Source organism: Elephantulus edwardii, unplaced genomic scaffold (genome assembly GCF_000299155.1).
Source record: "Elephantulus edwardii isolate Elephantulus edwardi_28Jun2011 unplaced genomic scaffold, EleEdw1.0 scaffold00133, whole genome shotgun sequence".
NCBI classification, from domain to species: domain Eukaryota; kingdom Metazoa; phylum Chordata; class Mammalia; order Macroscelidea; family Macroscelididae; genus Elephantulus; species Elephantulus edwardii.
In genome coordinates this window covers 7,243,663-7,254,059 of record NW_006399883.1, presented here as the reverse complement: position 1 = coordinate 7,254,059, position 10,397 = coordinate 7,243,663, and the positions used below count along the sequence as shown (strand labels likewise).

Below are 10,397 nucleotides of genomic sequence, written 5' to 3'. Positions count from 1 at the left end.
TTAAACCAAGCTACTCCTTGGAGGCAAGGATTCTGGGGCTTCGTCTGACATACTTTGGACATGTTGCCAGGAGGTCCTTGGAGGCTTGGGAGGGTTGAGGGACAGCGCAGGAGGGGAAGACCCTCTATGAGATGGATTGATTTGGTGACTGGGGTAATCGGGATGGGTGTGTCAGAGGCGTTGCGGTTGGCGCAGGATAGAGCAGGGTTTAGGGCCGTTGTGCATAGGGTCGCGATGAGTCGGAAATGACTCGACGGCACATAACAACAACAACAACAACATATTGCTAGGGGGCGCTATTCCTTGGAGAGGGACATGATGCTGGGAAGGATGGAGGGTTGGCAAAGGAGAGCCAGACCCTCAACCAGGTGGATTGACATGGTAAGTGCTGCAATGGGCTCTTGTGTGTCAGGAAGTGTGAGGATGGAGCATGACAGGACTGGATTCAGAGCTTTTGTTCACAGGGTCACTATGAGTTGTACTGAACTTGATGGCACCTAATAACAACAACTCATCCATAAGAGAAAGTTACAAAAAATTGGCTAGAAAATTCGTTTTAGGTAATTTATTGTACTGAATAAATTTTCAGTGAGGTGTATTGACACAATAGCTACAGCAGTGGATTTCAATATGGCAATGACCATGAAGATGGCACAGGGCTGAAGAATATTTTTTATGTTATACATGAGATTGTCATAATTGTAGCTAACTCAGTCAATGCACCTAACATCAATCTTTTGTTTCTCACCCATTTCTGCCCATTCTCCTTTCATGTCACACTGCACCCAGAACCCAGAGCCTTTGAATTCACTGTTCTCTGAGAAGCTTTATTGGCTGCCCTGGATATCACCCACGCTGTGCTCTGCTCCTCTCCTGTTTCAGTTACTCATCTTCCTACCTTCCATCTAACTCTATTATTTTGATGTTTTTAACATTGCTATGATATTGGAAGCCATGCCACTGGTTTTTCAAATTCCAGGAAGGTCAATAATGATCCCACTGGAGCTTCTAAGAACCTACTTTCAAAACTCATCTATTGAAAGCTGTATAGATCACAACAGAGTATTACTTGGCTGGCTGGCTTTGGATGTGCCATAAAGAACAACTGCTGGCAGAGAACACAATGTTTATTACCATAGAGGGCTACGGAGGGTAACACACTAGCCACCACTATGGACTCCAACATGTTAGTGACTGTGGAGGTGGTGCAGGAGGATGAGGTTTCATTCTCTTGTGCATAAGTTGCTAGGAGTCACAGCCAACTTGACTGCCAATTACAACTGACCTTCTACCTTCCTCAGAGACTGGCTCATCCTGGGAACCTGTTCATGAGCAAGCCTCCTAAAAATCCGAACCATACCTCTGTCCGGCCAGGAGACAGACACCAGCGAGGATCTTGTGTGACTATGCCAAAACCCACAAAAGAAGTCTCTGGGCTGTGGTGGGTCCCTGAGGGTACTTGACTTTATGAAGAGCTGAGCCCCAGAATGCACTTGACCTACATAATTTTTTGAAAATCTGATGGGGGACGTTAGACTCCAATCTACTAAGGAGAAAGATGGGAACAAACACTCTTCGCATAAAGATTTACAGCCTCAAAAATCTGATAGAGGGTTGCTATAAGTTGGAATATACTTGATGACAGAAGGTTTGGTCTTTTGGTTATTATAGTAGCCCAAAGCGGTGAAAATTGACAGGTGGAAAAGATGACTATGAGAGTCAATACTATTGTCAGTAGAGAGAAACAGAAGGAACTCTATGCAGAATGGGAGGCATCTGCTGGGGAAGCTGACCCAGCTCTATGCAGTCTGGAGAGGGGCCCCTGAAGGAGGCACATGATGCTAGGGGAGCAGTTCTTCCCTCAGAATGAAGGACCCATCCTGCCAGAGGGCAGTGGCACAGTCAGGATAGAAAGGACATCATTTCCTGGCTTCTTACCAGCATGAAACTATGACCAGAGGCTGCATGCATCCCACCAGCAAGGGCCTGGCCTGCAGAGCCAGTGCACATTGGTGTGGAGGTGGCACGGAGTTCGGGGGATGTGTGGTGCCGCTGGCTGTCACCAGCACTGGCAGTGAGAACTGAAAGGTAGTCAGCTAGGTACTGTTACTATTTTCTTTGGTTCGTATTTCCTCCTGTTGCAGCCTAGTTTTTCCCCTTAGTGCATTTGGGATTATTTGTCAAATCTCTTCTAAGGAAAACAACAGCTTTAGTCTAAGTTCTCCTTATCAAGTTTGATTGTGGGATGTTGCTGGAGCCCGTGATGCCGCAGCCGCCTGCTGTATGAGGACTGGCTGGTCTGCTCTACTGAGCCCACTTACACCTCTTCCTTTGTTCCCCCGTTTCACTTTGTTCATTGCCAGGGTGAAAACCAGAGCCAGGGGCACAGTGCTGTCTGCATGCTGGCTCTTCTCCCCCTTTCTCTCGGCTGTGAGTGTACTTCATGAGTAACATGCACACGTGCACATACACTGTATACATACTCACTTGTACATCCACAGCATATACGTATGCACAAGAGAGCATGCACACAGTGCACATACCACACATACATGCACAACATGTACGCACACACTGCACACACGCCCATACCCACATCCCATACACATGTACACATATTCACATACCTGTACTACACACGCCTCACACATACATTCATGTCACATGCATGTATATACAGCATAAACACACACATGTGCACACACTATGCTGTCATATGTTGTCGAGCTGACTGTGACTCATAGTGACCCTATATGCAATGGTTCTGAACCATGTCCTATCCTGAGCCAATCTTGCTGTCTCTGACATACTTGCCCCTATTACTGCAGTCACTATGTCAAGCCATCTCATCCAGGGTCTTCCTATCCTGCTTTTCCCCCCTACCCCTTACAAGTTTGATGTCCTTCTCGGAGGACTGGTTCCTCCTGGCAACATGCCAAAAGTATGTGAAACGAAGCTTTAAGTCCTTGTCTCCAAGGAGAAGCTTGGTTTCACCCTCTCCAATATAGACCTGTTTATTCTCTTGGCAGCACCTCATATGATCACCCTTTTTGGAATGGGAATAAATATGGATCTCTTCTAGTCAGTTGGCTAGGTAGTTGTTCTCCAGATTTCTTGGCACAACCTGGTGAGCACATCCAAGAAAACATCTTTTTTCTGAAATATGTCAATGGGTACTCCATCAATTCCGATCTCCTTGTTTTTTGCCAATTCCTTCAGAGCAACTTGAATTTCCTCGTTCATCACCATTGCCTCTTGGTCATATTGCTGTTTCATAAAATTCTTCTGTGTCAGCCAATTCTTTTTGGTACACTCTGTGTACTCTTCCCATCTTCCTTTAATGCATCTTGGATAATTTAATATTCTGCCCATAGGATGTTTAAACATTGTAACTTGAGGCTTTAATTTGTTTTTCAGTTCCTTCAACTTAAGAAATGCCAAGTGAGTTTGTCCCTTTTGATTCTGACTCCAGCTCTTTGCACATTTCATTATAATACTTCCGTTAGTCTTCCTGAGCTGCCCTTTAAAATCTTCTGTTCAGCTCCTTAACTTCTTGATTCCTTCCCTTTGCTCTGGCTTCTAAGTGCTCTAGTGCAATATTCAGAGTCTCTTCTGACATCCATCTCAGTCTTCCTCCTCTGTCTCTGTCTTTTGCATTCATCATGGGTGATATTCTTCCACAGTTCATCTGCTCTTCATTCATTAATGTCCAAGGCCTCAAATATGTGTTTGTGTTTTTTAAAAAAATTATTTTATGTTGGTTTGCTTATAAAGTTCATATATATATTGTGTTTCACACTATCTTCCATTCACATTGTGTTTCATACAATCATTGCCATTCATTATGTTTTATGAAATGAATCATCATTGAACTATGGCCACCATTACCCTTTCTATCTATACCCCTGCTGGACCTTCCCATGTCCTTTATCCACACCTCCCTCCACCCACCAAACTGTGAAACTCTATGATTTACACCCTGCCCAGCCTCACAACCATGGTCACACCCTCCCCTCTTAAATTATCATACACATTTTACCGGTTATCATTCTATTTCTACAATAGTGGTGTATGCAGTATTTGTCCTTATGAGACCACGTTAGTTCACTCAGCATAATGCTCACTAGTCCCTCCCAATTATGTAGTAATTTTCAAAATTGTTGTTCCTTAGTGCTGTGTCGTATTCCATCATGTAGAATGTACCATAATTTCTCAATCCATTTGAATGTGGTTGGACATTTGGGCTGTTTCCATGTTCTTGTGATGGTGAATAACACTGCTGTGCACACTGTTGTACAAATCTCCGTTTGTGTCTCAGTTCTAATTTTCTTGTGGTATATTTCCAGCAGTTGGGTTATATGGAATTTCTGTGTTCAGCTTTTTGAGGAAATGCCAAATAGCCTTCTGGAGTAGTTTTACCATTTTACAATCCCACCATCAGTGTATGAAAGTTCCTATCTCTCCACATCCTCTCCACTATTTATTGCTTGCTGTTCTGTTAAATTTTGCCATTGCTACTGGGGTGAGATGGTATCTTATTGTGGTTTTGATTTGTATCTCTTGGTTTTGAGCATTTCTTCGTGTGTCTGTTGGCCACCTGGACATCTTCCTCTGTGAAAAGTCTTTCCACATCTTTTGCCCATTTGTAATTGGGTTATTGGTCTTTTTCTTGTGGAGACCCTGTAGGATTCTGCAAACTTTTGTTATGAGACCCTTGTCTGAGACTGAATTGCCAAACATTTTTTCCCAATCGGAAGTTTTCCTTTTCACCCTATTGGAAAAAGTTCTTTATGCACACAGGGATTTAATATTTAGAAGGTCTCATTCATCAATTTTATCCTTTCCTGCTTATGTGTTTCTGGCTGTATTTGACAGCCTTTTTATACCATGGACTAGTCCTTCTAACCTTGGTCTACTTTGTCTCTTATGATCTTTATGGTTAGGGGCTTTACCCATAGGTCCCTGATCCACCTTGAGTTGATTTTTGTGTAGTCTTGATTTTTAAATTCAGGTGGGATAGACCCAAGGTCAAATTTTGGTTCTTGTGGATTTTATTTGATTTTCTTTAACTTCAGTTTGAACTTGTACATGAATAACGGATGGTCTGTTCCACAATCAACAGCTGACCTAGTTTTCACAACTGAAATTGAGATTCTTTAATGATTCTTTTCCACAGATGTAATCTATCTAATTCCTATGCAGACCATCAGATAAGGATGCCCGTGCCAGTCTCCAGCATGGGGACCTGGCAGCCTCCACATACACCATATTGTTGTTGTTGTTGTTGTTGTTGTTTTAAGTGCCGTCGAGTCATAGGCGACTCACAGTGATCCCATGAAGGAAAGTCCTCAACACTTGTGTGACTTTCATCCTTGCTCCAGGTTCATAGGGTTCCAGAGGCAAGCTATTACTGAAGTGGATGCCACTCCTGCTTCCAAGCTTATTTTAATTGGGGAGCTCCAACAAACACTGTCCACCATGGGTAACTATTAACGCATTTGACACATCAGTGTCACAGTGTTCCGGCTTCACAGCAACCACGAGTTACCTCTGTACAGCAAGTGGACACAGCAGGGTTACACGACATAGAAGAACAGACACATATAAACACTATATATGTACCTAACATACACTACATGCATATTCACACATGTTCATACACACCATACACACATACATATACCATAAATACACATCCATATACAACATCTCACACACACATACACATAACACCCAATCACACACATATCCACTCAGCATGTGTACACACATACAGTCTCCAACTCCCTTCCTGTCTGTACACTTATGTACACATACACAAAACCATGGGCATTCACACAAATATTACAGACCTTAAAAAGTATCTGGAAGACACCTTAGTGACACAATTAAGTGCTTGACTACTAACTTGAAGGTCAGAAGTTGGAACACATTGGCTTCTTTGTGGGAGCAGATCTGAAAAGATCTGGTGATCTGCTCCCACAGAGAGTGATGTAAGCAGTTAAGTACTCAACTGCTAACCAAAAGGTTGGAGGTTTGAATCCATCCAGGGTTATCTCAGAGGCAAGTCCATCAAACTGAGAAATCAGTTACTGATAATCCTATCTACAACTACAAAGACAGTCTATTTTTCTTTTTTTAAAAAAACCCCCAAGTTTGTTTTGTCTGGCTTCACCTGGCACTCCCCTACTCCACATTTTATGATATACTTTGTCTCTCTTACATGATTTTTAAAAAAATTAGTTATTTTAAATTTCAGTGAAGATTTATAAATCATATTGGTTTATCATATAATCATTCAGCCATTTAGTTTTTAAAATTAATTACCAATGATCAAGTAAATCCATTATAATGTTTCGTCAAGCCCTTATAGGGAGCTCTGTGGGCCTACTGCTAAGGAAGTGCACTGCTAGTCCAGCGGTTGTGGTTGTTGCTGTGTACCACTGAGTGAGAACTGAGCCACAGCTGACCCTCCAGCAGGTTTTCAGAGACAAGAAATTGCATGGGAGGAAACTGTCCATCTTTTTTATGATCTCAGCTATTGGATTTGAACCATGTGTCTTCTGGTTAGCAGCACAGCTCCTCATCACTAGGGCATGAGAGCTCCCTAATCTACCAGCTGCTCTGAGGGAGAAGGATGGGTAATCTTTGTGTGATTTAAAGTCTTTGAAAATCCATTAGAGTGTCAGCTAGGAGTCATTGGTATAACATGAATCAACCCCTTATTGTACATGACTTTTTGCATCACCCAATTTATCTAGTTCTTAATTTTTCACCTCATTTCCCTTATCTTCTCTTATATAATTCTTTAGGTTAGAAATCACCAGCTTGGGCTGCTAGAGGCACCCCGGGTCCGGCCCGGGAGGCAGGAGCAGCTCTGATCCAAGGTCTCGGTGGCTCCTTTGTGCCTAGAGCGCAGGCAAGGCCTTGGTGACCCTGCAGCGCTCGCCCACACCCAGCGCCTCCTCCTCCTGGGCCCACAACAGCGAGCTGGAGGCTAGCAGCAATGCCGACCGAAATTAAACTTCGGCTTAAGTGAGAGCTTTTTCATGGTGAAAGGATCTGCCCTCTTCTTACAACAGGGAAACAGCCCTCAAGGCCAGCGGAGTCTGCAGCATCCCCATGAGCATGCAGGCGACTTACCCAACACCTGCAAGTCAAGGTCAGCCTTCTGCGCTGTGAAGACAGGATCAAGCTGGTGGTGCGTTTAGAGAGCGCCTGGACTGACAGTGTGCGGTACATGCTGATGGTGTACAGCAGTGGGCGTCAGGACACGAAAAGAACATACTGCTGGGAGTCCACTTCTCCAGTAAGGAAAGTGAAAGCTGCACCATCCGGATGGTGCTCTGACTTTGGAGCGACACAAAAATCCACCTGGATAGAGACGGTGGGTACAGCGTGAGCACCGCCCCGGAGGCTACATGTCTGGGAGGCTACGTCTTTAAGCCAGGTCTGTCCAGGCCATGTGGTTGGCCCTGTTGGTCCTCTACAAGGCCTGCGAGGTGGCGCAGAGGCACAACTAGAAGAAGGGGAGAGGACCAAGCACCTCATCAAAGCCAGGCTCCACAGCATCATAATGAACCAGGGTCTGGCGAATGTAACATCCAGAGAAACACGAAATGAGCTGGAGAAGCAGATGAACTGGAACTTGAACGAATTCAAGGAATCCATTGACAAGGAGATGCTCCTGATCCCGGAACAAATGGTCAAGCCTTCCCTTACCTTTGACCACCTTTTCCTCAGCTTTGAATGGAATTAATTCAATCTGGAGGAACTGCATGGCTCAGGAGTTGACTACATCTTGAATGTAATGAGAGACATAACTTTACCCCTGGTTTATTCGCATACCATAACATCAATGTCTACGAGGACAATGAGACCACAGACCTCCTTGCCCACTGGAACGAAGCATATCATTTTATAAACAAAGCAAAGAGGAACCATTCCAAGTACCTGGTCCATTGCAAAATGGGGGTCAGCCACTTAGTGTCCACTGTCATAGCCCACGCCATGAAGGAGTTCGGCTGGGCCCTGCAGAAGGCTTCCCACTACCTGGCCAAGCTGGGAAGCCCCAACTTCTTCACCGAAGACCTGTCCAGAGAGGTTGACATGACCCCCCATCACTGACCCCCAGGACCCCAGATTCAGCAAGTCTTCATTCTCGCGTGAGCCCCAGCCAACTCCAGGAGACACAATTACAACCTCGAAGCTGCCAGGTCCACCTGCTCCGGGAGACTTGGTCAGCCCCTCCAGGGGGAGCAAAAGCTGACCTCGCTCCCTAGCCTGCTTGGACTCACCCTTAGTTTCACTGTGGGTTCTGGTCAGCCCCGTATTTCTTGATTCTCCCTGAAAACAAGCTCACAGTCTTCCCACAGGCTGCCTTATCATGGCAGAAAGAGGAGGAAGAAATACCTGGCACACAGTGCAAATTAACACAGGAGATGGCCGCCGCATGGCCTTGGAGAGCCGAGGTACTGCCTGCTCCCCTCATGTTACATCAGCGGGCACCATGTTTTAGGAAGAGCGTGTCCAGATGTGCACACACGTGAGACGATGTTTGTAGCCAGTGTCACGGGCATGACGTGGCACAGTGCCCGGGGCAGGGCACAGTCCTGTCATTCAGGCGTCGGATGGAGAACTCTCGCCTGGTTCCTATACGTCCTACCTCTGTTCTTGCTGTGCTTTTTGTTCCGAAAATATGGTAATAACCATGGCTCATTCCAGGGAATACTGCTGTGTCTGAATGAGCTTTTCCAAAAAAGAGGATTTTTTTTTAAAAAAAAAGACAAGGAACTCACCAGCTCAAATTCATTCATTCACTGAACAAAATATGAATTGACCTTCTAACATGAATCAAACACCAGGATTGCACAGGAAGTGTGGGGAGTAGGGGAAATATATTTTGCAGGTCTTGCCTATATAAGCAATTAAAATTTTCCAAATCTGCATGTCACCTGCCCTGATGCCTTGATGTCCTGGGATTCCACAAAAGAAATTCAGCACTGAGTGAGAACACGTGATCTGTTTGCCTGGTGCCCTGTAGTCAGCTATGAGTCCCGAGTATAGGAGCTCATGGGGGGAGGAGGGGTCTGGCCATGGGTGCCAGGGAGAAGGGGAGAGCATCTCAGAAGGCAGAAGATGGGATGATAACCACATGGGTTCTGCCCTGATGATACTCTTCTCTTAGCTGGTCTCATTATTGGAGTGGGACTAGTTAAAAGGAGGGACAGCAAAATGCAGGGGTCTGAAGGCTCTGATCTCAGGGCAAGGGTCTACCCTCTGAGATAGCGCTCTAGGGTCTGATTAGCAATGAACAGAGGAGTAGGAAAGGTGGCAAGAACCATATTGGAGCCCTTTGTTGATGCTGTGCCTATTAATCTGATTGAGGGCTTGTTTTCACTGATTCCATCAAACACAGGCCGCTCAGCCAAAGCAGCACACCTCTCCAGTGGTTCAAATCCACCAAGGGCTCTGTGGGAGAAAGATGGGCAATCTCCTCCTGTGTGGTTTACAGCCACCAAAACTCACCAGAGGATCAGCATTGATCCATTCTGATGTGATAACAATGAGCTGTGAGAGTTCTAGCAAACATAATGTCTTGTTCTAGTGGAAGAGCTCTCCTAATGATGTGTCCAAAGTAAGTGAGGTAAAGTCTTGCCATTCTCATTTCTAAGGAGCAAGTAAGTAGTTGTATTTCTTCTAAGACCGATTTATTTGCTCTCCTAGCAATCCATGGTATTATAGTCAATACTCTTGGCCAACACTGTACTTCACAAGCATTACTTTTGCTATTATTTCTTTTAAGACAAGCCAGCCTCGTGAAGTTGAAAAATGCGAAGAAAAAGATTCTTCCCTGAAGCCTCCATAAGGAACCAGACCAGTTGGTACTTGAACTTTATCCCAGTGGGACTGATTTGGGATTTCTGAACTACAGAAGCAGCAGAGAACACATTCATATTGGCTTAAGTCACTGTAGTCACTTCTTATAGAAGTCGCAGGAATGAACGGAACTCCAGGCTGAGCTGAGACCTGGAACTAGAAGGGGGGGGGCAGCGTGACTCAGGTCACACACTGGGAGAATATGTGGATCCTCAGGGATTAGTACTCACAAACAGAGAAAGAACACCTACTACCAACAAGAAAATGACATGTTGGCCAGGAGGAAAACAGGTCAAGGTTACGACTTCTCAGAAGAAGGAAACAGAGCAGATAAAGAGCATGTAGGAAGAAGTTCACCACCATTACTACCACGCATCAGTATCATACAGGGTGGCCCTCATGCAGTGTGGCCAGCACTACAGCCCCTACGCAGCATGGCACAGGCATCACTGACAGTCTGCTGCCAAGGACCTCTTTAAAGTGCTAAAAAGCAAGGATGTCACCTTATAAAAAAGAGT

The 10,397-nt window shown here is 45.0% G+C and overlaps 1 pseudogene; it reads left to right on the top strand.

Moving 5' to 3' along the window:
* Positions 1–2,263: 2,263 nt before the first annotated feature.
* On the top strand, positions 2,264–8,127 carry LOC102857040 (annotated as a pseudogene).
* The last annotated feature ends 2,270 nt before the right edge of the window (positions 8,128–10,397 follow it).